This window comes from Brachycentrus maculatus, unplaced genomic scaffold, assembly GCF_059751285.1.
Source record: "Brachycentrus maculatus isolate JH-2025_06_01 unplaced genomic scaffold, ASM5975128v1 h1tg000517l, whole genome shotgun sequence".
NCBI classification, from domain to species: domain Eukaryota; kingdom Metazoa; phylum Arthropoda; class Insecta; order Trichoptera; family Brachycentridae; genus Brachycentrus; species Brachycentrus maculatus.
The window spans coordinates 234,531-262,500 of NW_028281263.1; the positions used below are offsets into that span (position 1 = coordinate 234,531).

The following is a 27,970-nucleotide window of genomic DNA, read 5'->3' on the forward strand; positions in this document are numbered from 1 at the left end:
GAATCACGTGTATTCTTTGGATGATCAGTATGGGAAAGGTTAAAAATGCATATCCGTATATTAAACTAAGACGAACTATCAATCGTTTTTATATGAGAGCATTCTAGAAATTACGACTTAATGAATAAATAAATAAATAAACTATTTCTGAAAGCTTTTCATCTTTGTTCTATTGGAAAATGCGTAAATAAAAAAACTAATCAGTATGCCGATTTTCCGCATGGGTAGGCAGAGAGAATATGACGCTTTACCAATATTACAATAAAAATATATTATATAACAATACACACCAATAATACAAATAAATTTCGCCTCTGTCACATTCATGCATCTCTTTATCAATATCCGCCAATCATTACATCTCAAGTACATATTTGAAATACCTGATCTTGCTAAGTTATTATTTATCTTCTTACGTGAATTATGCTCTATTTATAATTTTTATTCGTTTCATAATATTTTTTTTTCCTCAGTCAATCTACCATAAGTGTGTTCTCGCTATTCCCATTATGTTTATTCGTTAAAAAAATAGCAACGGCCATTAAAAATAAGTAAATAATTAAAACCTATTTAGATTGATGCTTTAAACCTCACATATAAAAAAAAATATATCATTATTGATAATAGTTCAAACAGGTGATTTAATTATTTTAAGGCGCCGTGGCGTAGTTGGGTAGACGCTTGATTGCGAAACTGGCATCGCGGGTTCGATTCCCGCCACTTGCAAAATGAATTCAAGAAAGATTTATTCTCGATTGGTCTGGGTGTTTGCGATGTATTTTTCACATTTACCTACCTATCCTTACTATCCTACCTACAGACAAGCATCTAAAATAGACGCTTTGCGGGTTATTCCTTTAAATAATAATAATAATAATAATTTAGCAAAAATAATATTAATAAAATAAAAGCTCTCCCGACAGCAATTCCATTAATTAATTTTCGGTTATGACTGTAAAATGCTTTTAAGAATGTTGCTCTCATTTTAATGAATAAAAATGAATAATATTTTTTTTTTGTAAATCCAGTCTTGTTTTTTTCAATTTTTACAATGCCATTTTGTTAAAAACTACGCAAATAAATTCATATTACGAAATATAATACAATTCCGTACATGAACGAATTTTTCTCGGTAAAAATATCTTTATTCTGAGTATCATTTTATCCCAGTCGGTATAATAATCTCGACATCTAGAAACTTGTATTTTTCATTGTTGAAGGATTGCATTTCAACAAAATTCAGTAAGAAAGATAATTTATTATGGACTTTTCTTCTCAATTTATCATAATGATAGGTTATTCGTTGCACTGGTCAGTTTGTTTAAAGCTGTGTCTAGACTTCTCAGTCGAATATGTGGTAGAAAGAAGAACGATAATTTATTAATATGTACGGCATTTTGGATGCATTCATATCTAGATTTTTTTACTTAGGAGATTTATATTTTGACTTTCATATAAAGAGGAACGATAGATGTGTCAATTTGAGATGCCTATAATGTTGATATCTCATCAGTTGTGAATAATCCAGTGTCTGATTTATTTAAAAAAAAATGATAAAAATAGCTTTGACTTCAAACCACTTCTTGAGTTTTTAATGTAAACATAATTTTATGCTTACACTCACAAAATCTAAAACTGGTTTTTTACAAGTATTTCATATGATTTCGGAAAAAACCTCCATGGTGTTTTATTTTTACATTTGAATCATCATGTTATCCCACTAAGTCAATGCCAAATATTAAAAACCAATTTAAAAAAAATAGTTGATTTTGTTAGCTAATCAAAAAGAGTTGTATCTTTGAATATTATTAACATGTTATTTCACAAAGTTGATGCCAAACCAATAAATATCCAATTCAAATTATTTTTTCTAATAATTTTGTAACTATCTGATAATTTTGTAAGTTGTGCTATGTTTTATTTTTTAACTATCATGTTATTTGATGAAGTTAATACCATGTCAATAAATTATAAACTTCATTGCTTTTCTCAATTGATTTTGAATTTTAATTAATAGTGACATATTTTTATTTTTTAATTATTATGGGTTGTAATAAAGTTTTTACCAGATCGATAAATCACCAATTAAAATCCTTTATTCAGATGATTTGTAAGTACTTGCATTGTGTTTTAATTTCACATTTAAATCATTGTGTTATTCCACAAAGTTAATGCCACATTAATAAATAACCAAAATGATTACTATTTATATAATTTCTTGAATAAGTTAAATACGAATTCATTTTAATTTTTAAATATTCATGTTATTTCACAAAGTTGATGCCAAATCAATAAATAACAAAAATGAATTATTTTTCATAGGATTTCTTGAATGAGTCATATTTTAATTTATTTGAATATATAAATCTTTATGTTATTTCACAAAGTTGATGCCAAATCAATAAATAACCAAAATTAAATCTTTTTCATATGATTTTTGAATGAGTCATATTTTAATTTATTTGAATATATAAATCTTTATGTTATTTCACAAAGTTGATGCCAAATCAATAAATAACCAAAATTAAATATTTTTTAAATGATTTCTTAAATGAACCATATTTTACTTTAATTTAATATTTTAATATTCATTTTATTTAACAAAGATGATGCCAAATCTATAAATAACCAAATTAAATCCTTTTTTCACTTGATTCTGTAAGTTAATTAAATACGCAAAGGTTCTCCGTTTATTTGAATGATACTAAGGCAGGGTTGAAGTGGGTAACCTGAATAAGATTGATGTCTAAACGAAGGAATGCCTACGGTTTGACTGACGCAATATTACCAATCTTTCATTAAGAGATAAGTTTCCCATGGTGCTACAATGCGATGCTCCCAAACAGATTCAGGGATTAAGCAATCACTGATATTCGAAGGAATTCTCCATCGAATTTCATTCGTAAGACGGCCAGACAAAGAAAATTCCCGAGGGTAGGTTTTGACGCGAGTTGAGTAATAGATTCTAACGTTCAACGTTTATGTATTTCCTTGTTTCAGCATCAATATTACACTTAAAATAATAAAGACCCTTACAATGAAAAATTATTTTCATCATATTTTTAAAATGACTGAAAATCTCTTTGAAAATTGTTTACTTAAAAAATCAGTTTTTTTTAACGAGTACAGTTTGAAGGCTCAGATTTCAAGCGTTCGAATAGGAATGCGCAGAACTACGCTCAGAGCTTGACGTGTCCTTACATTCGATTTTTCAAAGATTTTTTTGGAATTTTTTAGTTTTTAGAATATACTAAGTAAAAACATTTTTTTTTTTTTTTTCAAAACTCTTTTCTTTTTGAAACCTTATAATTATTTAGAAGAAAAACTTATTTTTTCTATTCTCAATATTATTAATATTTAAAGCATTTACTTTGTGGTTAGTCATTTTTACTTATTTATTTTTTTACAAAAATGTTAATAAAATTAGTATATAACCACTCACCGATTATTATTATTTTTTCAATACAAATACGATGTACGAAAAAAATCAAAATGTAACGTAGATAAAGAGAAAATAAATTTGCGATTTAACGAATACTTGGCATTATTTAAGTGTGTTCAAATACTTATTCACAAATCTGGATTTTCGCTACTATTTTTGCATTTTGACATCCCAACATAGATTAAAAAATAATATGGATGTCTGGGTACTTGGGAAGTCAAAATGCTAATTAAATTTACAATAACGCGTCCTTACTACATTTTCTTTTACCAAGGACACATTTGACAATCTTTTTTATACAACTATTAGGTAATAATTAATTTGTCTATCATAAATCTTTAAAAAGATATATTTATTAGTTGCCTAAAAAATATTATACTAAAGTTAAGTTAAAGCCTCCGTAGTGTAATGGTCAGCAGGCTCGGCTACCATTTTGGAGGTCCCGGGTTCGATTCTCAGTGGGGGTCAAATAATTAAAAGTGATGTTTTCACTCTAATATTTATTTAAAATCACCCTGGACCGGTACCTAAGGCCGAGGGCTGATCACCTTTCCTTCATGTGTTAACGATCAAGAAAATACTGCGTTTATACGCAGTGCCCTATGTACCATTGGGGCGTGGATAAGGGTTTGAAGAATAAGAAAGTTGAAGCTGTTGTATAAAATGTATGGGAAGGCATACATATGATAATTTTTTTATACATATTTTCCAAATTGATTTCAATTGATCTTGAAAACTGTATTTGTCGTGTACCTATTTTAAGCTGTATCTTATTACCGATTACTATGTACCATTATTCAAATATAAACATCCAACGCTTTGCAAACTCTTTAAATTTTATCGCCTCATATTTTGCATGAGGGTTGTCAATTCTTTTCCGGCAGAAAAGGTGACAAAAACAAGAATTTACACAACGTTTTCCCAACAAAACCTCTGGAAGTGACTCAATTTAAAGTAATGTGGAATTTCGTTGATATCTCTGTACGAGATGTTTGAAAAAACGCGATTTGAAATGTCGAGTCCCAGAACAAATAACATCTGAAATTTGTTGAATTGAAAAGAAAATCGTATGGCTTATACCTACTATGCGAAGCGCCCTTGAGGCAGTGTTTTACGAAAATGGTGGCATTTAAATTATACAAAATTATAATTTAATTTATTTTTATTTCGAGTGTAATACAGGTTTTAAGAAATTAATTTTAAATAGTAAACCTATCATGATTTTTATTAAGACGATTACTTAGAGAACGGTAGTCACAGTTTTTACTTATGTATATTTTGTGCCAAAATTACATTTTACAATCCTTATTGTGGAGATTTTAGTATGTCCAAATACTTGTTCATTAATCTGGGTTCCTTAAATAATTAGTTATTTTACAATTAAAAATTAATTTAAATATTTATTTTATATTTTTATAATACATTTATATATTAATTTTTAAATCAAACACAGTTTTTTTGAGCCTAATAAGTTGTATTTAATTAATAAAAAAAACACATAAAAAATAATATTAAATGCCATAACTAGGCGAAACAATTGTCCCAAAAATAATTTTATGTGTTTTTTTTAATAAAATACAACTTAGAAGACTCGAAAAATCTGTGTTTGATTTAAAAATTAATACATAAATTAAAATGGAGTTCTACAAATTAAACACCAAATCAATAAATATACGTATTATATTACAATTCAAATATTTCAGCTTTTATTAAATCCTCTCCTTATCGTCCGTTGTTTACTTTGTGTAAAACCACTTTTATAAACACTTATACGTGACTACCGGTTTTGAAAAATCATTCCATCCTCCGGTCATTGAAATAAAATTATTACGATTTTGACATTTGTATAAAAATAAAATTTTGAATGAGAGAAAGAAGACAAATTAATCAAAATGGGAATATTTTCAAAAGTAGGCTCGTAGTTAAATTAGTTGGCTATTTATTAAGGGTAAGTCTTTATTGATTGGTTTACTTATTTTTTTTCTAGATTATTTAAACAGAGACCAGTTTTATCAACATGTAAAATATCTCTACCCGTTGATTTGTTAAAATTATTGTCTTTTTTTTTAATCGTTTTCTTTTTAATGACGTTCTGGATTATTGAAGTTGGTTATACAACTTTGAAGCAAAGAAATCAATGTTCCATTTAGTTTAAGCTTAGTAGTATTTAGAAATGTAACGCGAAGAGACGTTTAGTATAACATACACTGGTGCAAGTGTGAAGTAAGGTGGTGTATGATTTTAGCAAGACAGTGAGACGGCTGTGCTTGCTTCGTAACGAGATGTCAGGATAAATATTTATACTTCCCCTCTTTGGACGTAAAAGTTTTATTGGTTTCGTCTAGGGAGCCAAAAAGCGTTCGCTCTGTTCGTAAACATAACAAAAATGGACGCGACAATATAACAATTATCATCGCTAACCAAAAAAAATCTTCGCTTAGAGAGAAAAGATCGTCACATTAATCTAAAACATTAAATCCCATTAAATATTCTTCACCCTTTTACATTCATGTATCTCCTCATAAATATTCCACCGTTTTCAAGCATTTGATATACCTGATCATGCCAAGTTAAACTAACTAAAAACTAACTAACTAACCATCACGCCGCTTCCCCGCAGGGGTAGGCAGAGAGAATAGAGCGCCACACCACTCTGTCCTTGCAAACATTCTTCGCCTCTTCCACGTTCATGCATCTCCTCATACATACCCGCCGATTGTTACGACTCCTAACCTGACCACTTTCAAGTATTTGGCATACCTGATCGTGCCATGTTTTTCTCGGTCTTCCTCTGCTTCTTTTCCCACTAACATTCGCCTCATAAATTTGTTTTACTGTTCTTTCCTCACTCATTCGTTCTACATGTCCAAACCATCTCAACACACCTTTCTTAATTTTATCGATAATGCTTATCTCAGCTTTGCATTCCTTCCTTATTTCACTATTCGCACATCTATCATACATCGTTTTGTTGCACATTCTTCTGAGAGATCGAATTTCGACTGCATTCAGTCTACTTTCATCCTTCGTTTGCCAACTCCATGTTTCACTTCCATACATTAGAGTTGGAACCAGGACTCCGTTGTGCACTGCCAGTTTAGCTTCCGCTATTATTAAAACTCATAACTAGACATAACTTTATACAAAAGAGACATGAAGGGAACAACAAGGTATCAAGCAGGGGAGTTTAGATGCTTACTAAAGAAAATAACACATATTTTTTTTTTTTTTTTTAATTTTTTTTTATTATTTATTTTTTACAAAAATACATTTTTGAAATACATAATAGGTAAATATACAGAACATCTTATATATAACGTTTCTACCTCTCTAATAAAGTAGATACTTGTGTTTAGAGAGGGAAAGGGAAACATTAGCGAGCCAAATGGATAGGCCATAATATAAGATACCCAAGCATGCTTCTTCACAAACTACAGAAGACGGCCCGTTTAACTTACATGGATCAAATTATCTCCGACATGCATTGTAGCGGGTACACCGAGAAAGAGACGAGCGGAGAATTGAGTCGGCTGGAGACTGACCATGAAAGTAGCAAACCAATTATAACAAAGATTGTAAGATTCAAAGAAGATAAAAACAGACGCATTCAATGTTTGTTATTTAATCAAACACGTATTCTCAATAAATTGTTTGATCAGCCGGATCAATATTTTCATTCATTACATGAATGGTGTATTTACTCTTATGGATCAGAAATCGGTAATGTTAGACCAGGTGATAGTTCACATTAGAATATGTTTGTTATTATCATCCACATAGATCATGTTTCCGTGGTGTAGCGGTTATCACATCCGCCTAACACGCGGAAGGCCCCCGGTTCGATCCCGGGCGGAAACATTTTTTAGCAATTTTTTTACGAACCTGATTATTTTTTCGTGGATTTGGCTGCAAATGGATTGATTCTGAATACTTTATTTAATTTTCATTTTTTTAAGATGGCCTTGCGCCAATTTTTATTTAACATGGTTTTGGGACAATAAAGGTGCCTTTGAGGTATTATGTATTTTTCGAAAATGGCGCTGCAATTTTTTTCCAAATTGATTATTTTTATAACGATTAATTATTGCTAACAAAGCTTTCAACGTGATAGAAAAGCATTAAGTTGTCAGTTTCAGTAGATAAGAAAAATGGAAATAACTACTCTACAAACGTAATTGATGTTTTATTCTACATGTTTGTGAATTTAATACGAGTAAATAAAGACAATACTTATTTTAAATTGAATATATTAATTGACATGTGTAATTGTCTTTTTAATTTATAATTATTTTCTTTGTTATTATTATATGTAGCTATATATCGTAGTCATGCAGGCGAAAGTGACCAAGTGCATTTTTTACAAAAACGTGATCATTGACAATTTGATATCTTACTAGCTTAATATTGTCCTGAAAAAATCTCAATGGATTTTAAACTTGGAAGTATAATATATTGTCTTATTAAAAATGACTAACTGCATTGATGTTTTATTTTCTTGCCAAGCAAAAGTGACTTAAATGGCCCTCCTGAACATTTTACATTTTGTTAGTTGGTCATTTTCTCCTGTACGACTACGATATGCTCATTATTATTATTTTTACGGATGATATATCAATATTATAGATGTTCCAATTTGATATGAAACATCTATAATTTTTAATATAAAGAAGATGGAAGTCTGACCATACAAGGGCTTATGTCCTGGCATTTGGCTGGCTTAAGTGATCACAGTGTAACGCTATACTATTTTTCCCATTATCGAATATCTGCATTGCATTGATTTTTTAAACTTGTGTATATGCAATGGTCTTGGATACCTTTCATATGCGTGTAGTATTTCAATCGATTTGGGAGTATAGCTGATGCGAAGCCATTAGTTGAGATATTTGTCAAGTATTGTTTATAGATGTACATACCCGCATATTTTTTGACAAACGTGATCATGCCAAATTGGAATTGGATTAGACTATAGAATAGACTATTAAACTTTACGGAATAGACTATCATACTATTTTTTTTAATGTGAGGTATCTTTTCCTCAACAAATATCATGATTCTAGAAACACTCTTCCAATATATAAGCTGTCATTTAAAAGACTTAATTTTTCTTTAATTTAATACTCAATTTCTTTCAAAGAGCAAGTCCACAAAACGAGCTTTATATTAAAGTCTACGACCTGTTCCATCCCTAGAGTGCCTGAGTTTTCGTGGAAGTTTCTTTTGGCGCGATACAACCCGAGTGTGTACACACTCGTACACACATGTGAAAAACCAACAAGATTTCTTCAAAACGTTTGGTTACAGGACAAATATATATAAGATAAGAACGTAGTAACATTACATACGTATGTTATGCTAGGTAAATACATAACGGGTATCCATATGTACAAAGAATAATAAAACTAAATTTTATTTTCTTTTTCGCTGATGAGGAACCAAGTAGGATATGAGATTTTTTTGAGAACGAAATTCATTTTAGCTTTGCTAAATTGGCCACAGAATTTTTCTCCAAACAAATCGCCATGCAGAAGGTTTTTCTCGTATTTTTTTTAATTATAGTTCAGTGTCAATTCGCTTATCCGAATATAAATCCTTGCGGTGGGGTGTTCGGATAAGGGGAATTGTTCGGATTACAAGTGTTTTGAGAAAAAATTATACGGAAAAAGGATATTTCAATTTAGGAAAATGCTCTTATTTTACATTTTTATTAAGGTACTGAATGAATAATTATGAATATAAACATTTTTTTATTATTTCTTTTTTTAACCCTTATCGTCACCCATTGATCCGTCGGGCACTACTGATGTATGTACTGATTATATGATTGTAAAAGCAGTGTTTTATTGATCGTTTATATATAAAGGAAAGGTGATCAGTCCTCCGCTTCAGGTACGAGTTCAGAGTAATATTAAATAAATATTACAGTGAAAAATCACTTATATTTATTTGACCCCCATCAGGGAATCAAACCCAGGACCCCCAGTATGGTAGCTGCGAGTGCTGATCATTACACAAGAAATTCATTTTGTCTTGTTAAAAACGATTTTTTTCTTTTTAACCTACGAATCTAAATCGTGTTCCAAGGCTAAATCATGCATTTTTCTAAAAACCATAAATTTCTAAGTGTTCTAGACGACTTATTCCATTCAGCTAATGGCTATGTTAAAAACGTTAACGGCTTCAAAAGGTGGAATTTTTTAAACTGGTATCAACAGAATCGTTCGGATTACATCGCGTTTCGGATTAGCGAGCTAACACTATAGTACCACTAAGAAGAGTGTAAAAATATGTGTATGTTATATTTTAAAGGAGTAGTTCGTTGAGACTTGTCTTCGAAAGTACGGGATCAATAAGACGAAGAAATGAAAAATAATGTATTTATTGATTTGCGTTCAATTTGTAGAACTCCATTTTAATTTATGTAATAATATCACAATATTAATTTTTATGTGTATTTTGTATTTTGTATGTGATTCAAAATATCTATTTTTGATTTAAAAATTATTACATAAAAGAAAAACAATGTCTTGAGAAAAATTCTATTTTTAGCGTCAATGCCAGTCACTTTCTAAGAATTCTAAGCGGCTACCAATTGAGTTGCTGTTTACTATACATTTTACTTCGTATATATTTTTTTCTATTTATTTCATATTTCTATTTCTTGAAATCTATTTTGATACCTGTTCCGATCCATTCAGCATCATAAAACACCGTAAAAATACGATCTACGTACATAAAAAATGTAGAGAGTAAAATAAAATTATAAAATGATTTTGTATTCTAAAAGAATAACAATAGTTGTGTCATAACACAGAATAAAAATGAAAAACTGGAATAAAAAAAAGTGCACAATACATATTTTCTGTGTTAACCCGTGTTTACTAAGTATTTCTTTTTTAATTGAAGTCTCACTAAGTAAATACCATTTTTTATTTAAATCTTTTGTGACATGTGTTTCAATGCACACCGTATAAGATATCGTGTGTGTTACAGTATTAAAAATGATACGGAATGCATTGAAACACTTGTCAAAATAGATGTTAATAAATAGCGATATTTATCAAATTAAAATAAATTAAGCACGTTAAAAATTAAATAAAAGACGCTAACATGAAAAAAGTTTTTTTTTTATTCTTACCACTCATTTCTTAAACAATTACTGTTTTTACTAAATTCCAATTATTATTTTTTTTGTAATTTTTTTCTTCATTTTTTGCATGTTATGGTATAATTAAAATGATGGACACGAATCTGACAGTGAAATATAAGGTAACGTTACTTCTCCCATAATCCCTGAAGACTCATATTTCCATATGTCAAAAACTTTCAGGACCCTCGCGCATATGTCACCATAAATAAACAATAACAGTTTATTATTTCACCCCAAGAGGCGTTCACTTTTCAAAACGCGGTAACCATTTCGCGATATTTTATGCGTATTCAAATCATTAAGTTTGTATCCGCCTTTACGCTTCAATCCGACTGTTGTGTTATTTCAATTACATGATACAATTATTTTAATTTTTTTTAATCAGAATTATTTGATGGAAATTTTATTATATGGTTCCAACATGGTAGGTATTTGAAAGGTCAGATCAGTTGTGGGATGTGTGTATAGATATATGTAAAACTAACTAACTAACAATCACTTCGCTTTATCGCACAGGAAGGCAGAGAGAATAAATCGCCCCACTACTCTGTCTTTGTAAACAGTCTTTGCCTCTTTTATTCAATACATCTCCAGGTAGACGTAAAAATAATAAAAATTGAATGCAGAACAGAGGGTCGACGAGGTATGAGCAGAAAACAGATCTCCTGTCTCCGGAATATGCGAGATGGACGGAGATCAGGACCGTTGAGGCGTTGTTTAGAGCTACTCCAGACAAGGACGATTACTCTTAAGTGATAGTTTACGTCAGGGAGACCTAGCATGACACGAATAGAAGAAGAAGAGAAACCCATTTTGTGAACAAGTTTTTAACACAAATATTGTGAATAAAATAAAATATAATATAAATGTTTTCTACAGTCTTTTGTCGATAGGGTTTCAGTACACTCATTTCAAGGCCTAAGAAGGCGTTTTGTTACGATATTAATTTCTGTTTTCCACGTCAGGCCGGACCTTTATTGCGCAACATTGAGTTAAGGGCTGTTTGTGACTTGATTTAATGTCGCAAAATGACACGTTTATGTTGACTCCATGTGACAAATATGACACTTTTTGTATTAATACGTCGATTTTATCATGGAGTACACCGATAACACATGATATTTTCTCGAATTCATTTTCGAACAAAGACACAAAATAAAAACATCAATTGTAGACTTCAAAATTATTATTAATATAATTATGTTGATATCTTAACAAAGATGAAGAAGAATATAGAAGTTTGGGTATTTGCAAGGATCAGGTCAACTGTAGACTGAAAATGATACGTGATAGTGAAATGTGATCGTGATAGGGAAATGGATAGGTTTCTTATTTATATAACAAACAAAAATTATTATTTGAATGAGGGTGAGAAATAAGATAAAGGACTCATAATGGGAAAATTTCCGTAATAATACTTGAAGTAAAATTTAATTGAAATGACTTTACAACATTTTGAGTGTGTCCAAATACTTGTTCACAAAATCTGGATTATCTCATATATGTATATGGACAACTTATGGTTCATATATATAGAACTTCCGAGAATTTGAGCAGTGTGGTTGTCAATAATGGGTAAAATGTTACACGTGTGTAAAATGATTACTTTAACCAGCCTATGACGGTCGTCAGCCCCGTAAATGCCCAGACTTCCATATTCTTCTTCATCTTGATGAGATGTCAAAAAATAATATGAAAAATAACTCCTAAAATTGGAGATAATCCAGATCTGTGAACAAGTGTTTGGACACACTCAAAGTGTTGTTAATAAGTATTGTTGGTTCGAAAAGTACTTATCTTAGGGTTTCGGGTTGTGGTCCCGTGGTTAGTGTCGCGGTCGTCGCGAATTCAGAGTTTCTTGGTTCGAACCCACTCTACCACAATTTTATACCCATTTCTCAAATGAGCCACTTAGGCTCACAGAAATAATATAAAATTAAAATATGTTCTAGAAATAAAAATAAGAATTTTTCTCTTTAAAAAAAAATCAAGGATGAACATATAAAAACAATAGGAATTATGCATTAGCCTGAAATATTGAAATTATTTGATTATTTTAAAGTATTGTTTTATTTTCTTCAAACATTTGTCTTAGATGCGAAGATAAAGGAATGCTTTAGAAGGGGTTGACGTCAACTTCACGTTTTTACTATGCTGTGTTAACATTACCCGAGGTTCATTTTCATCTAAACCGAAGCTTAATCTAAATCCATCCTCTTATGAGCATCTGTCAGATACAAGAGGTAGTAAACCATTTCTTCGAGAGACTGAAGGAACTTTTATAGGCACTCAGAGACACAAAAACAAGCGAATTTAGGCTCTAACGACAACAGATAAATGTAGGGTAAGACGGAGTATTGTCGGCACCCCCCTATCATTGGCAGGTTGATTTCATATTCAAATATCATGGAAGTGAAGCGTGGAGTTGTCAAAAGAAGGATGGAAGTCGACTGAATGCAGTCGAAATGCGATATTTCAGATAAATGTGCGTCAAAACGATATTTGACAAAAGTTTGAATGGTGCTGTAAGGAAATAATGCAAGGCTGAGATAAACACTATCGATAATACTAAGCAAGGTGTGTTGAGATATTTTCAGCATGTGAATAGTGGTATAAGTGGTAATGAAAGAACTGTGATTGACATAAAAGCAGAGAAAGATTGAGGAAAACTTGAGCACGATCAGATATTTTAAATACTTGAAAGATGTTCCAAAGGTAATACTTGTATATAAGGAAATAATGCAAAGCTGAGATAAGAATTATAGATAAAAATAAGAAAGGTGTTTTGAGATGGTTTGAGTATGCGAATTACACAAGTGAAGAATGAAAAGAAAAACAAATTTGGAAAAATCGGCGCGTATGTATGAGGAGACGCGTGAATGTGGGAGATTGATGAGTGGATATTGTTTGCAAAGATAGGTTAGTGTGGCATCGTATTCTGTCTGCCTACTCCTGTGGAGAAGCGGCGACATAGTTTATTAGTTTGTTATCATCTAAAAGGGGCTTTACATTTTTCTTAGTAACATAATATTTCTCATGCTAAGTACTATATACGAACTTTTTTTATGAGTTCAATGAGCCAATAAATGAACCATTTACTCTAAATTTAGAGTAATGAACTAAGAATAGGACATCGTAGAGCAAAAAATCTAATTCTAGGAAAAGAATGAACTAAACAAAACCTTTGGAGGGGAAAAAGTTATAGAGCATTAATCGGACGAGACAATATTGAATCAAATGGTATTTATTTTGTATAATTTGACATTCATTTAAATAAAAATACTCAATTTTGTAATCAGAAAACTATTTACAACATTTTGAATGAGTCCAAATACAGGATGGCACAAAATAAGTCACCCTATCGGAAGATGTTATAACTTTTGCAAATCGTGTCACACGTCAATCATATTTGACATTTGTAAACTAGACAGCTGCAGCATACAGACATATTGATAAAACAGACACAAATATGCATCAACACTGGCTTTTATCTTTTCTTGAATATCATCTTTTCCACTTAGTAAAAATATTATAAATGTCCAAATAAAGATTTACATAACCCAAAATATTTTTTTGTTTGGTAAAAAAGTTATTTAAAAACGAAGAAGGACGATTAATTTTGCGCCACCCTGAATGTGCTTGTATACTGCAGCTGTCGAGTTCACACATCGAAAATATAATTTACGTACGACGCTATTTGCATAAATTAAAACATCTTCCATTGAGGATACTATAGTAGTATGATTCGATGGAAAGTCCGATTGATAGAAAATAACGATAAAAGTAATCGGACATGACGAATTTTTCATATGGAGAGTAAACTCATTCCATATTTCTGATCTTTATGTAGTTATATTATTTTTTAATTAAGACTTAATTATTTTGCCTTCCTGGTATTTCATTTATTTTTTCTCATTTTAATTTTGCTCTGCAAATACCACTATTTAACGTATTTGGTATTTACCGAGTAGAATTTAAATTTGAATTGAATGTAAATTACCACAAAGTGACTGCCGACTCAGTTAATTAATTTTTTAACGATTTATTAAATCCTCGAAAAAGTAGGGCGGTCAATATACTTGAACTCTCATAAATTCGTCCAAATATAGAATTAGAATCATTTACAGCACTAAAACCGTCAAATTATCTCCATTAAAAATATATATTGTTATAAATGCTGATAGTGTGATACCTCGCAGAACGTACATATTTCGTTGTAGGAGTTTCTTTTTTACGATAAGTTGGTTATGTAATTCGTGTTTTTCCGTAACAATACATGTCAAAAAAATTAATTCGTTATGTTGCATAAAATGTGGTACTGAAACATAAAAAAAGGACTAACGTTTTTTGAAATTATTTTTTATTTAAATTTTACTACGTCTTTTTTTTTAACATTGTCTGCATTCAATAATGCATAGGGCACTATTGTCAATATATGTTTATAAATATACATTGATTCGGCAGGCAGTTGTGGTAAAATCTATCCATTTTTAATTAAAGTTTTACTCAGTAAATATCAATATTTCTTAAAATCTACTGTCACACACGAGTGCGTCAAAACACGTATCACAGTAGATTTTAAGAAATAGTGGTATTTACTAAATTAAACTTAAATATTTAAAAAAAGTTTTTGAATACGACTTTGAGTTGAAAATTCAAAGTCGGTGAAAAACATAAGAATATTATCGATTTTTTAAATGTAATAAAACATAATTATTTTATGAACGTCAAGGTGTAAAAAACATATTTAAAAACGAAATAAAATTTCAGAAAGCTCATTTCATTTTTGTAATTACTGAAGCTCGCTCATCAACTGGAAGCGCTGACATGTTGACGGCATATTTTACCAGGCTCGCCATATGAAAAAAGCTCGGTCTCATTTAAAATTTAAATGTCGTGTCCCCTAAATGAGACCGCAGTGATCGGTTCATAACGTTTGTGGATCCCAAAAGGTTTGGGAAGCTTTTCAGTTCGATAATAAAAGCCTGAATAATTGTCCGGTCTACCATTTTTACCATTGGCTCGAATCAGGGTTTATCTACGTGATTTATGGTAATCGTAAATTGAAAAATAATGTAATCAATTCACCCCATTTTATTTTCAGTGTCATTCAATCCTTTTATACAATTACCATGAATCGATTTTCATTCGTAATTAAAATGTTTTTTTTTTCTGATGAGAATTTTCAGTACTAAAAATTTTATCGAGGATCGCTATGAGCCAAAAGCTTTTTTCTAAAGCTTTTTTCATAAATTTAAAAACATTTAAAGCCTAAAATACTATTAAATGGAAATTTAAAAACTAACTAACTAACTAACCATCACGCCGCTTCCCCGCAGGGGTAGGCAGAGAGAATCGAACGCCACACCACTCTGTCTTTGCAAACATTCTTTGCCTCTTCTACATTCATGCATCTCCTCATACATACCCGACGATTATTACGACTCCTGACCCGGCCAATGGAAATTTATGTTACAATTAATAACCTAAATTAAATTAAAATACATATTTAACCGAAATACATAGCCACAACATTATGTGTGTGTCCTAACCTTTATTCACATATCTGGGTTAGTCCAAATAGGAGTTATTTTTATATTTTTGACAGCCAGTATTTGGATGGGCTTTTGGAAAACGTTGTGAATACAATAATCTGGTCAAATTATACGCTGCATAAAAAAATTAAATCAGGTTTTCAAACTAATTTTTTCTTAGTTTACAACATTTTGAGTGTGCCTAAATACTTGTTTACAAATCTGGATCATCTCCAATTAAAGGAGTTATTTTATATTTATTTTTTGACATGTCAAGAAAAATTAAGAAAATATCATCTTCACATTAAAAATAATATAATATTCAGCTGTAGATTAAAAAAAATATTTTTAAAAAATAGTTACATTAACAATAGCAAAGCCAATAAAATAATTCCACATATGTTATAATTATTTGAACATCAAGAGATAAAAAAATTGAAGAAGGTGTGTGTGTGTGTTTGTGTGTGTGATGCATCATCATATCACCCACACCTAAAGAGTATGAAAATTGTCCTTTTCAGGACCAACAGTATCAAGTTTGTGACCAGAATACACGTAAGTGCCCTGAAGGCATGTCGACTTTTGAAAAACTTTCAGGAACTCTCTTTGAAATAATCGTAACATTCAACCTACTTTGTACGCATTCATACGAACTAAGATAAACGTATTTAAATTTAAAATATCTAAAAATATATAAACGAGCTTTTGTATGCCTTCCCCTATATAAGTGTGTACTTGAAGAAATGTCTTGAATGGTGTAAAAAATGTTTATACAAACTGAAATTCAGGATTTTCAGTGGGTGGTTTGTTTTCTTAGCCGACTGGTTTTCATTTTGTTTTTTTAGCCTTCTCAGTCTAAAATGGAAAGTCAAGTGAAAAAACCAATTTTCTTTTGACTAAAAAAAAATATATATGAATGTACAAAGTTTAGATGTGGTCTAGTGGTTAGAGTCGTGAACTCTGAGTTAGTTGTTTAAGTTCAAATCCGCTCGATTACAAATTGGTTGCTACTTTTGATTACGGTACTCTTAGGTCTACAAAAAAAATATATATATATATATTTGTGAATATTTTTCTTCTTTTTCAAGCCATTCCGGCTGTCCAAACTCAAAACACAATAAGGGACATTTTTTTGTAGTACGCTTTTTTTGCATTTTTTGACTAAGTAGATTCTACTTAGACTTACTACAAAAAAACGTACTACAAAAAAAATGTCCCTTACATTGTTTTAAGTTTGGACAGCCGATTATCCTCACCCTTATGGTGTATAGGGCACTGCATCGTATAAACGCAGTTTTATCTTGATCATCAACAAGTTTTCTTAACTCTTCCTCTGGTACTATTTCCACATACGTTAGCCTCACATACTAATAATAAAATTAAACGTAATTTAGTTACATCCCTTTACTAACAGCTTTCATCCATCCAACAAAGACGGTTGTTGTGAACTGTAACATGAAATTGATCGATACATCTAGGATTTCAAAAAAATTAAGTAGCGTGGTTGCCAATCATAAGTCGAATTGGCGAATGTTGCACGTATGTAAAGTGATCACTTGACCAGCCTCTGATATGTCAGTCAGTGCGTGAATAGTGCTATGGTAGTGACGGATGGTTAGGTTTGAATGCTGATATAGTGATTGTTCTGACGAAAAGACGGGTACATCTCAAAACCGGTAGACATTAAAATCTCGGTGAGTGGTTATATATTAACATTACCAAAATTTTAAAAACAATTATTTAAGTAAAAATAACTTAACACAAAGTAAATGTATTCTGCATATTAAAAGTATTGTTTACTTTGTGGTATGATAATAAAACACTCTCCTTATCATTCATCGCTCACTTTATGGTATTACACAAACTGATCAATGAATGATAATGAGAGTGTTTCAAATATTAATAATATTGAGAGTAAAAATATTACGTTTAGTTACCTACTTAAAATCAGAATAAGCTCTCTTGATTGGTCCAAACCACAAGCAGAACGCTAAGGGAGCATTTACAACTCCATGTCTAAATTAGATACAGTTTAAAGGGTAATTTGCGGATACGCAGTACTACCTAGCAAAGCATCTGTACACGAGGAATAGGTATGATTATGCCGAATACCCTATTTCGGGTATTAACCTAATGCCAGATTTCATCCCCCACCCTTTCTATGATGGCGCCCATAAGCCTTCCTAGTATATTACCTTTATTGTTACGGAAGGTTATAAGGTCAAACTATTTGCTGAGGCCTACTTTACGTTGGATGGTTTTAAAGACTTTTATTTACAAGTTACGGACAGTATATTTTTTACAACATTTTGAGTGTGTCCAAATAATTGTTTCCAAATCTGAATTATTTTCAATTATAAGAGTTATTTTTCATTTTTCCTTCTATGATGGCGTCCATAAGCCTTCCTAGTATATTTCATTTATCGTTACGGAAGGTTATAAGGTCAAACTAATTGCTGAAGCCTATTTCACATAGGATGCTTTTAAAGTCTTTTATTTACGCCTTAGGATTTTTTTATAAAACTTTAAGTATGTCCAAATACTTGTACAAATCTGGATCATCTCCAATTATAGGAGTTATTTATCATATTATTTTTTTGGCATCTCAACATAGACGAAGAGAATTATGGAATGTACAATGTTTTAAAATTGGATAATATATACAAAATATAATATTTTAGAACTTCCAAATATTCTAAACTTCTAAATTGATCTCAAGTAAAGACACCTATAATATTTGAAATATAAGCCAAAGGGTAAAAAAATCCGGTTTGTGAAATAATTACTTTTGGGAATATGTAAACGTGTCATTTAACACTACTTCCATGACTACTTACTTGTGTAAACTAGGCTTTACTACAGATTCCATTCGCGATACGTTTTGTAAAATCTTATACGTTAAAAACTCTTATAGATTAAAAATCTTGGATTTTTCAAACCGTTTAGATGCTGATAACCTTTTTAGGGTAATTACACCCTGTTTCGTTTGTTTTAAAAAGTAACCCCTTTAAGTACTAACTACTTCTTTTACTTTTCGTAAGAAATGTGAAGCGATGAAAAAACCAATGGGGTTAGTTAAAAGTAATGTTTAACCTATCAAGACCTAAGAGGGGTTTTTAAAATCCCCCAAAAAAATTGTTTGACTCGGTTACTTTGTAAGAATTTTTAAGCAGGATGCAGTATTCAAGGTTATATTAAGTTATATAAATTTTAGTTGTTGTTTGTTTTTCAATAATATAAAGAAAAAAATGAATGTCATTAAAACAAAAGCATAGCAATTATGGGTTCATTAAAATAATTTTTTCTTTCCTAGACTGATTTTAGACTATGGGCAAAACTATGTTTAGACGATCTTCTTTTAACTTACCCAACCTAAGAGGGGGATTTCAAATCCCCATACAACGACGTTTCACTCGATAACTTTATAATCATTCAAGAAATTTGATCATATTTTTTGTATTTTTTACGATAATACTTAGGAATATTTTGTTATTTTTTTTGTTTCAACGTATTTATTTAGCTTGTGATTTTCAATTTATTATTTTGATAAATATTCTCGCCATCTACGATCGAATCTATCTATTTCAGAACCAATGGTCGAACGGTCAGTGACATCGTGTGTTATTTATGTTTACCCGTTTTATTCATTTCACTCTTACTACTGCGCCAAAACTGTGTAGAAGCAAAATAGCAATTATGAACTGCATTATTCCGATCAGTTGCACTACGATCTGTGAACATGCTGTTGGTTGAACGTTGTTTGTCGTTTTATTGTTACTTATATATTTCTATGTAAGTGGAAATAATAGCAGAGGAATACCGAGAAAAACATGGCACGATCAGGTATGCCAAATACTTGAAAGTGGTCAGGCTAGGAGTCGTAACAATCGGCGGGTATGTATGATGAGATGCATGAACGTGGAAGAGGCGAAGAATGTTTGCAAAGACAGAGTAGTGTGGCCTTCTATTCTCTCTGCCTACCCCTCCGGGGAAGCGGCGTGATGGTAAGTTTTTCTAATTTTTTTTTATATATTTCTATGAATAGTACTGGGGTCTAACAGATACCTTTTTTGGATCGTGCATATTTTTTAGGTACTATAGGTGAGGAAAGTTAATGCTATTATGAAAATTACTTTCTGTTACATCCGTTTTTGGCCATCTTAGACTTGATATTATTCATTCGCCTCCATAGTCAACGCATTTGGCTACTATTATATATTAAGAAGGTACTTTATGGAAATATATATATGTAGTGATTAGTCATATTTTCTTATTTTGTTTTTACCTCATGTTTTTTCTCATTTGCTTATTTTAAATATGCTTCTAACCTCATATTTTTCTCATTTATTTCTTTTAAATATGTTTCTTGTGCCTATTTGTTATACCTGTTTATTGTTTTTATATTTTGCCATGTTTAAGTATTAGTTTTGGTTATTTAAGAAAAATATTTTTTGATACTTTATTATTTGTGTTCCAGTATTTTTGACCTAAACCCCATGTCTCAAAATGAGAAATAGAAATTACTCATCGGGAATATTATATGCGTATATGACCTATGTATGTAATATGTTTTTTTAAATAAATAAATTAAGGTAGTGGAATAATTCATATTAATTTAGTATAACCATAGACATGTGGTATTTGAAGCTCAGGTATCACCAGTCATCTTTCCTGATTTGATCACCTTTCCTCCCTGTACTTCATAATCAGGTTAAATATGTCCTATTCGGTACGGATAAGGGTTGAAAAAGAACAAAAAATTCTTGATACGATTGTAAAATTGTCATTTATCTTATTGGAATGGGCGCTTCAACATATTTTACGGAGAAATACGAGAAAAAAGGCATTAATTCGTCCCTTGGTATGCAATATATAAGTAAAATACTGTCGAACCCTTTCGATCCCCTGTCTCATATATTTTAAAACGTTTAAATTTTTTCATTGATTCAATGTATTCCAATCTAGCAATGTCTATCTCTGTAGCATTTTATTAAAAAATATGCATTAATTGATAAGACAATCACTTTGGGTTAATGTACATATGTATGTCCATTCTTTTTAAATACCTCTATATCTTATAATATTTTTTGACACGTATTTCGATGCATTCAGCTTCATTTTTCTTTTTTTTTTCTAGCCCCTTAGTAAAACATAATATTGCACGGTGTAACGATGATTGGAAATAACATTAAAAGATAATAATTTATAAAAGCCATTTTTAAATTATTTATTATATCGGACTCTGGATAATCTACCCTGCGGATGAGATGTCATTCTTTTAAAAAAGTATCTTAACTTGAGATGAAGTTTAAGCTTCCCAGCATCAAAAGCAATTAGAAAAAAGTACATTTAAAAAGGGTTTAAAAACACAGTTGTAGATTTACTTTACAAAATGTGCCACGAAGTATTTGCGAAAAAATCGAAGATTTTTTTAAATATTTATTTTCTCTTATACCACACTGAGCCAGAGTATGGCTAGTGTATATATACATGTATATACAAATTTACAACATTTTAAGTGTGTCCAAATACTTTTTCATCTCCCCAATAGATGTTTCTAGTGAAATTCTAGTGATTCAACAACAATGTTCGGAATTGAATAATATGTATAGAACTTCCAAGAACTTGAGTAATATTGTTGTCAATCACGGGTAGACTTGGTGAATGTTACACGTGAGTAAAGTGATCACTCAATCCAACCTATGAAGGTCGTAAGCCCCGTAAATGCCCAGACATCCATCTTCTTCTTCATCTTTGTTGAGAAGTCAAAAAAAATATATAAAAAACATGTTATCTTGTCGTTATTTGAGACGCTAGCTATTAAACTAATTAATCAAAATATACAACCCAAAAACAAATTCGACTAACGAACTCTACTAAGTATGTCCATGCCGATTATTTCATAGCCTTGTTAACACTGAAGGGTGATTCGTAATTTAACTTGAGTAGTATGAATTTTCTCACTAAATTAGTAGGACCTTAATTCTATTTAAATTATTTATACGGCCACAGAAAACGACCCTATAATTCTACCCTTTGTTCAAAGAGATCTCATAAAGAACCTTAAATAATTTGGGAAATTTGGATGACAATTTACTCAACCTTTACAGGCCTCATTCAGAATTCTAATATGATAAAATTGTTTATGGTCAACAGATGTTTACAAATAAAAATGTAAATACTTGAAAATGGTCAGGTCAAGAGTCGGAATAATTGGATGGTATGTATAAGGAGAAGCATGAATGTGGAATGAGGCGAAGATTATTTGTAAAGACAGATTGGTATGGCGTCATATTCCCACTGCCTACCTCTATGGGAGAGTGGCGTGATGGTTAGTTAAAGTTTTTTTTATTAAATATTTGTCTGCTCCAAATCTGTATACACTCGTACATATACATATATTATATATATATATATATATATATATATATATATATATATATATATATATATATATATATATATATATATATATATATATATATATATATATATATATATATATATATACATTAATATATATATATATATATATATATATATATATATATATATATATATATATATATATATATATATATATATATATATATATATATATATATATATATATATATATATATATATATATATATATATATATATATATATATATATATATATATATATACATATATAGGGTCCGCCATCTAAAGTTTTTTTTTTCAACTAGTGCTTATTTCGTGAATGGTAACACTTAGCTCATGTCTGATTTGACAGATAATTAGTTTTATCCTTCCGCTAAGCGAATATGGTTGTGTATACGCTTGAACAACGCTGGAAAATATTGCGACATTCGACTTACAGAAGATGCCGATTTTGCCAAAAAAATCATCTTTTCGGATGAAGCTCATTTTGATCTTGGCGGGTATGTAAACAAGCAAAATTGTCGTATTTGGGGCACAGAAAACCCGCACGCATACATTGAAAAGCCAGTACACCCAAAACGAGTCACTGTTTGGTGCGGATTTTGGTCCAGAGGCATAATTGGGCCATTTTTCTTTGAAAATGAGCAAGGAGTGGCCGTTAGTCAATGGCGATCGTTATCGGGCCATGTTGAACGGATTTTTGTTCACAAAAATTGAAGAAGAGGATATTGGCAACATTTGGTTTCAACAGGACGGCGCTACGTGCCACACAGCCGAAGCTACACTCGATGTTTTGCGCCCCATTTTCAAAAAAAAAATGTTATTTGGCGGACCCTATATATATATATATATATATATATATATATATATATATATTATTCAAATACCGATTGCTATTTTCACTAAATGTGTAAGAGAGCATTGTGATTTATTAATAGCATATTTTCTCAATTGAACTGCGATTAATAATTTAAATTTTAAATTGAAAGCCTACTAATGCATTTTTTTATTTCTTCTGAAAACCTTTATCCGCAACCCAATGGTGCATAGTGTACTGCATATAAACGCAGTGTTATCTTGATCGTTAACACATGAAGAAAAGGTGATCAGCCCTCCACTTCAGGTACCAGTCCAGGGTAATATTGAATAAATATTAGAGTGAAAAAATCACTTATATTTATTTAACCCCCCCTGGGAATCGAACCCGGGACCTCCAGTACAGTACCCAGCGTGCTGACCATTACACTACGGAGACGGACAACATTCATATTAATGTAGATAAATTAATTCTAACTAAACAATTAAATCCGCTAATTAGTTTGTATTGTCAACTCTCTCCCTGAACACAATCAAAAAGCTCTCTTAGAGAGGTAACTAGTTACTCAAATACAAGGCAATAATAATTATTACTACCATGGTTTACGAAATAATTATGTACTGCTAAAGATATTAAATTTCTTTTCAACCTATAAGTGAGATGAATGAAAAGCAATTAGATTTCAGTGGCTCACGAAATTTCACGAAATATTCAGTTTAGCTATTCGCTTATTAATAATACGTCAACTTATCATCAAACAAATCAAATCTCCTGCGAGGAATTCGTAATAACGTAATATGCGTGTGTCGCCGTTATTCAAGCATTTGCTAACAAAGGAACATTACATCTGGCATTCCACTTAGATACCGCTAAACGTGCTTGCTTGCGAATGATTTTATATATAAACGTTACTGTTATTTAATTAATATGTTATCCATATTGCTTCAGAGAATTTCATTTATATTAATGCTGTTATTATTGATTCCCGTATATACAGGGAAAAAATAAAGGGTTTAATTCACAAGTAAATTTGTAATAAAATAATAATAAAACCCCAATGGTGCATAGGGCACTGCGTCATATAAACGCAGTGTTATCTTGATCGTTTACACATGAAGGAAAGGTGATCAGCCCTCCGCTTCAGGTACCAGTCCAGGGTAATATTGAATAAATATGACAGTGAAAAAATCACTTATATTTATTTAACCCCCCTTGGGAATCGAACCCGGACCTCCAGAACGGTAGCCGAGCGTGCTGACCATTACACTACGGAGGCGGACAAGATAATATTAATAAGATAAATTCCAATTATTAACACATCGATATAGATGAAGAAAAATATGAATGTCTGGGTATTTACACTGTGTACGAACTGACATCAGCGGATTTAAGTGATCACTACCAACTTTTACTATTCTTCCACAATCGACAATCTCATCACTCGAATTTTGAAAGTTATGTATATTTTTATTACATTTAAGTTTTACACTAATATTTCTTAGTGGGACTGCATTTTTCATAATACAAAACTTTTTTTATAAACTTAAAACCTTTACCATAACTTATGTTTAATTATAGTTATAATACACTAGTTTAATTCGCTTTATTTATATTCATTGTTTTAGAAAAAAAATCATGGGTTTGAAATCTTGCCTGTGGAGTTGAACGTGGTTTTCTCCCAGCAATTACAAATATTAAGAAGTTCCTGGTTGGTCAACACTGTATTATCTCTAATGTTCCCAACACAGATTAAAATAAAAAATAAATAAAAAATAAGCTTGAGGAAACAAAAATCCACTAAATGATCTTTAAGCTTTGTACATGTCGCTCACTCTTTTCAAGAACGTCATAAATCAAAAAACTTTTCAGAACGTTTTTAAAGTTTAAAAATATAACACAATGTATTAAAAACAAATATCAAGCCACTTTTTGAACTGTTTACTGTGCAACAGATCTTTTTAGGGAAAACCTGAAGGTTTATTCTCCATTCAAAAAATTTAAGTACATATAAAAAATTTATTCAACACTACCTTTTCTTCAAAATGCAAAAACAATTTTTTTTCCCTGTAGCAGGTAAATATTAAGTTAAAAATATGCCTCTTTTGCTGGGATATAGTACATTTTCTGGGTATTCCGAAAACACGTACAACTGAAAATTGACGATTTTTGATTTATGACGTTCTTGAAAGGAGTAAGCGATGTGTCACGGTAAATAAATAATAAATGAAACTCCCATAAAAATAACAAATTTATATTGGTATACGAAGATTTGAACATACTCAACATATTGTGAATTTACTCAGGATATTTTTTTTTCAATATTTGAACAAATAAATAATGGAATATAAAACCCTGCATAAATAAACAAACTTTTAACCATTTTTTGCTGTTCAATTAATTGTTATGTTATTTTTTACTGGATTTTTTATCAAATTAATAACTGTTAAGTACTGAGGGAAATGCCTTTTCCATTAGGATATCGGCCAATGTTGAATTCAGCGCGTTGCCGAATTTTCATTTTTTTCTGGCGATAATATTTACATTGGACCCAGTTTTATAGCAATTAGAGGCGCTATATTTTGTGAGCTTTTTCATTGTACTTAGCCATGAGCGAAATAACGTAACTGGATTACACTTCGCTCAAATTTATTATCGGCTGTGGTATTTTTATATTAAATATCAACAGAAAAATCATAAAAGTAAACGCTTTTATTCGACTTAACTTCCTTTTGTTCACATATTTTTCGGCTGTGACGATAATACATTGCCCAATACAGAATTTTAATTACGGTGATGTCTCGCCTTACGAACTTTATTCGTTACGGGAGATAGTTCGTATTGCGAAAAATTCGTTATGTGAATCGCGTTTTCCAGTAACAATACATGTTAAAAATCGTTCTCTAGCGTAAAATGGTGCTGAAACGTAAAAAGGATCATAAAACTACTCACGTTTTTATTTTATTTTATCCTTCAATTATTCTGGATTGTTTTCTTTAAGTTTCTAGCTCTATCTCTCACCATTTTATACAAAAAATATAATGACTTATTTTATAAACAAATAAATACAATTAAAAAAAAAACTTAAATATTAAGTTGGTAGTTCTGTTGGTTAGTACATACGATTTTTTATTGGCTTGTATGAAATTCTATTTTAAAATACAATATTTAATTTTAAAAAAAAATCATGTGATATGTATGAAATATGAAATGTGTTCAATATACCATATATATTATACATATCGCTCACTCCTTTCAACAACGTCATTTATAAAAAAACTTGATTTTTCAGGAGATCGTTTTTAAAGTTTAAGAATATAATAAAATGTATTAAATATAAATATCAAGCCACAAATTGAACTTTATAAAGGTTTTTTCTCCATTTGAAAAATATTTAGAATATTTAAATTTTTTTAAAAATAATTCCTTTTCTTCAAAATGCAAAAACAACACTTTCTGCCCTGTAGCGGGTAAATATTAAGTTACAAATATGCCACTTTTGCTAGTATATAGTACATTTTCTGGGCATTCCAAAAACATGCACAACTGAAGATTAACGATTTTTGATATATGACGTTGTTGAAAAGAGTGAGCGATATATGATAAGGTAAGATAAAGCACAAATCAGCAAAAAAGTACGTAGCACAATAAATAATATTAATTGCCATGAATTACTGATTTTGTCTACAGATTACCGAACATATCTTACATGGAAGTCATTATTAGGAGACAGCTTAAGTACAAGTACCTTGACCTCTTATATTTTGCGCTTGGCTAGAGCTTTCGCGAAGTGGAGATTTTTACATATCTATGTATCAACGTATATCATACAATGTCACTATGTTGCAAAGTGGTGTTCGAACTTTTTAGAATCTCAATTTTTAAAAAAAAAAAAAATTTAAAAATACATAACAAAAAAGCTCTTTTGGTAGAATCAACTACGTTTGCATCATAAAAATACATCCATTATATATATATTTTTTTTTTATAAAATCATATATAAAACCCTTACCATAACTTATATTAATATGTTTAACATTATTATTATGATATTCATTCATTCAAACCCTTATCTGCACCCCAGTGGTGCATAGGGCACTGCATCATATAAACGCAGTGTTATCTTGATCGTTAACACATGAAGGAAAGGTGATCAGCCCTCCACTTCCGGTATCAGTCCAAGGTAATATTGAATAAATTTAAGTGTGAAAAAAATCACTTATTTTAATTTGACCCCCTCTGAGATTCGAACCCGGGACCTCCAGTACGGTAGCCGAGCGTGCTGACCATTACGCTACGGAGGCGGATTATGATAAAATACTTAAATGCATTCAATTAAAATAAAATTGACAGACAAAAAATATTAAATCATCTCCAACCTCTGCCTTGTTGTGATTATGGCATGAAATTTTGTCAATCCTTTGTAATTTGGTAAGAAGAAGAAGAAAAAGAATTTTAACAAAGCACTCTTTAGGGGGCTTTTAGCCCTTCGTTGTTGGCGGGCCCCACAGATTGATGACCACTGATGTGAGGAGATTTAAGATTAAAAAGACTGCTGCAAAGAAGCTATTGACATACTTTACCAGCTGGTCCTGCTATAAACTTCGAAGATATAATGAACCC

The 27,970-nt window shown here is 30.6% G+C and overlaps 1 protein-coding gene and 1 non-coding gene across 2 annotated transcripts in view; one reads left to right on the forward strand and one right to left on the reverse strand.

Annotated features, from left to right (window-relative positions):
- Window positions 1-27,970, reverse strand: part of LOC148301784 (uncharacterized) — a 72,342-nt gene that overhangs the window by 8,678 nt on the left and 35,694 nt on the right. The window lies entirely within an intron of this gene.
- On the forward strand, window positions 7,228-7,300 carry TRNAV-AAC (transfer RNA valine (anticodon AAC)). The gene has a single exon. It is a non-coding gene; the product is annotated as a tRNA-Val (tRNA).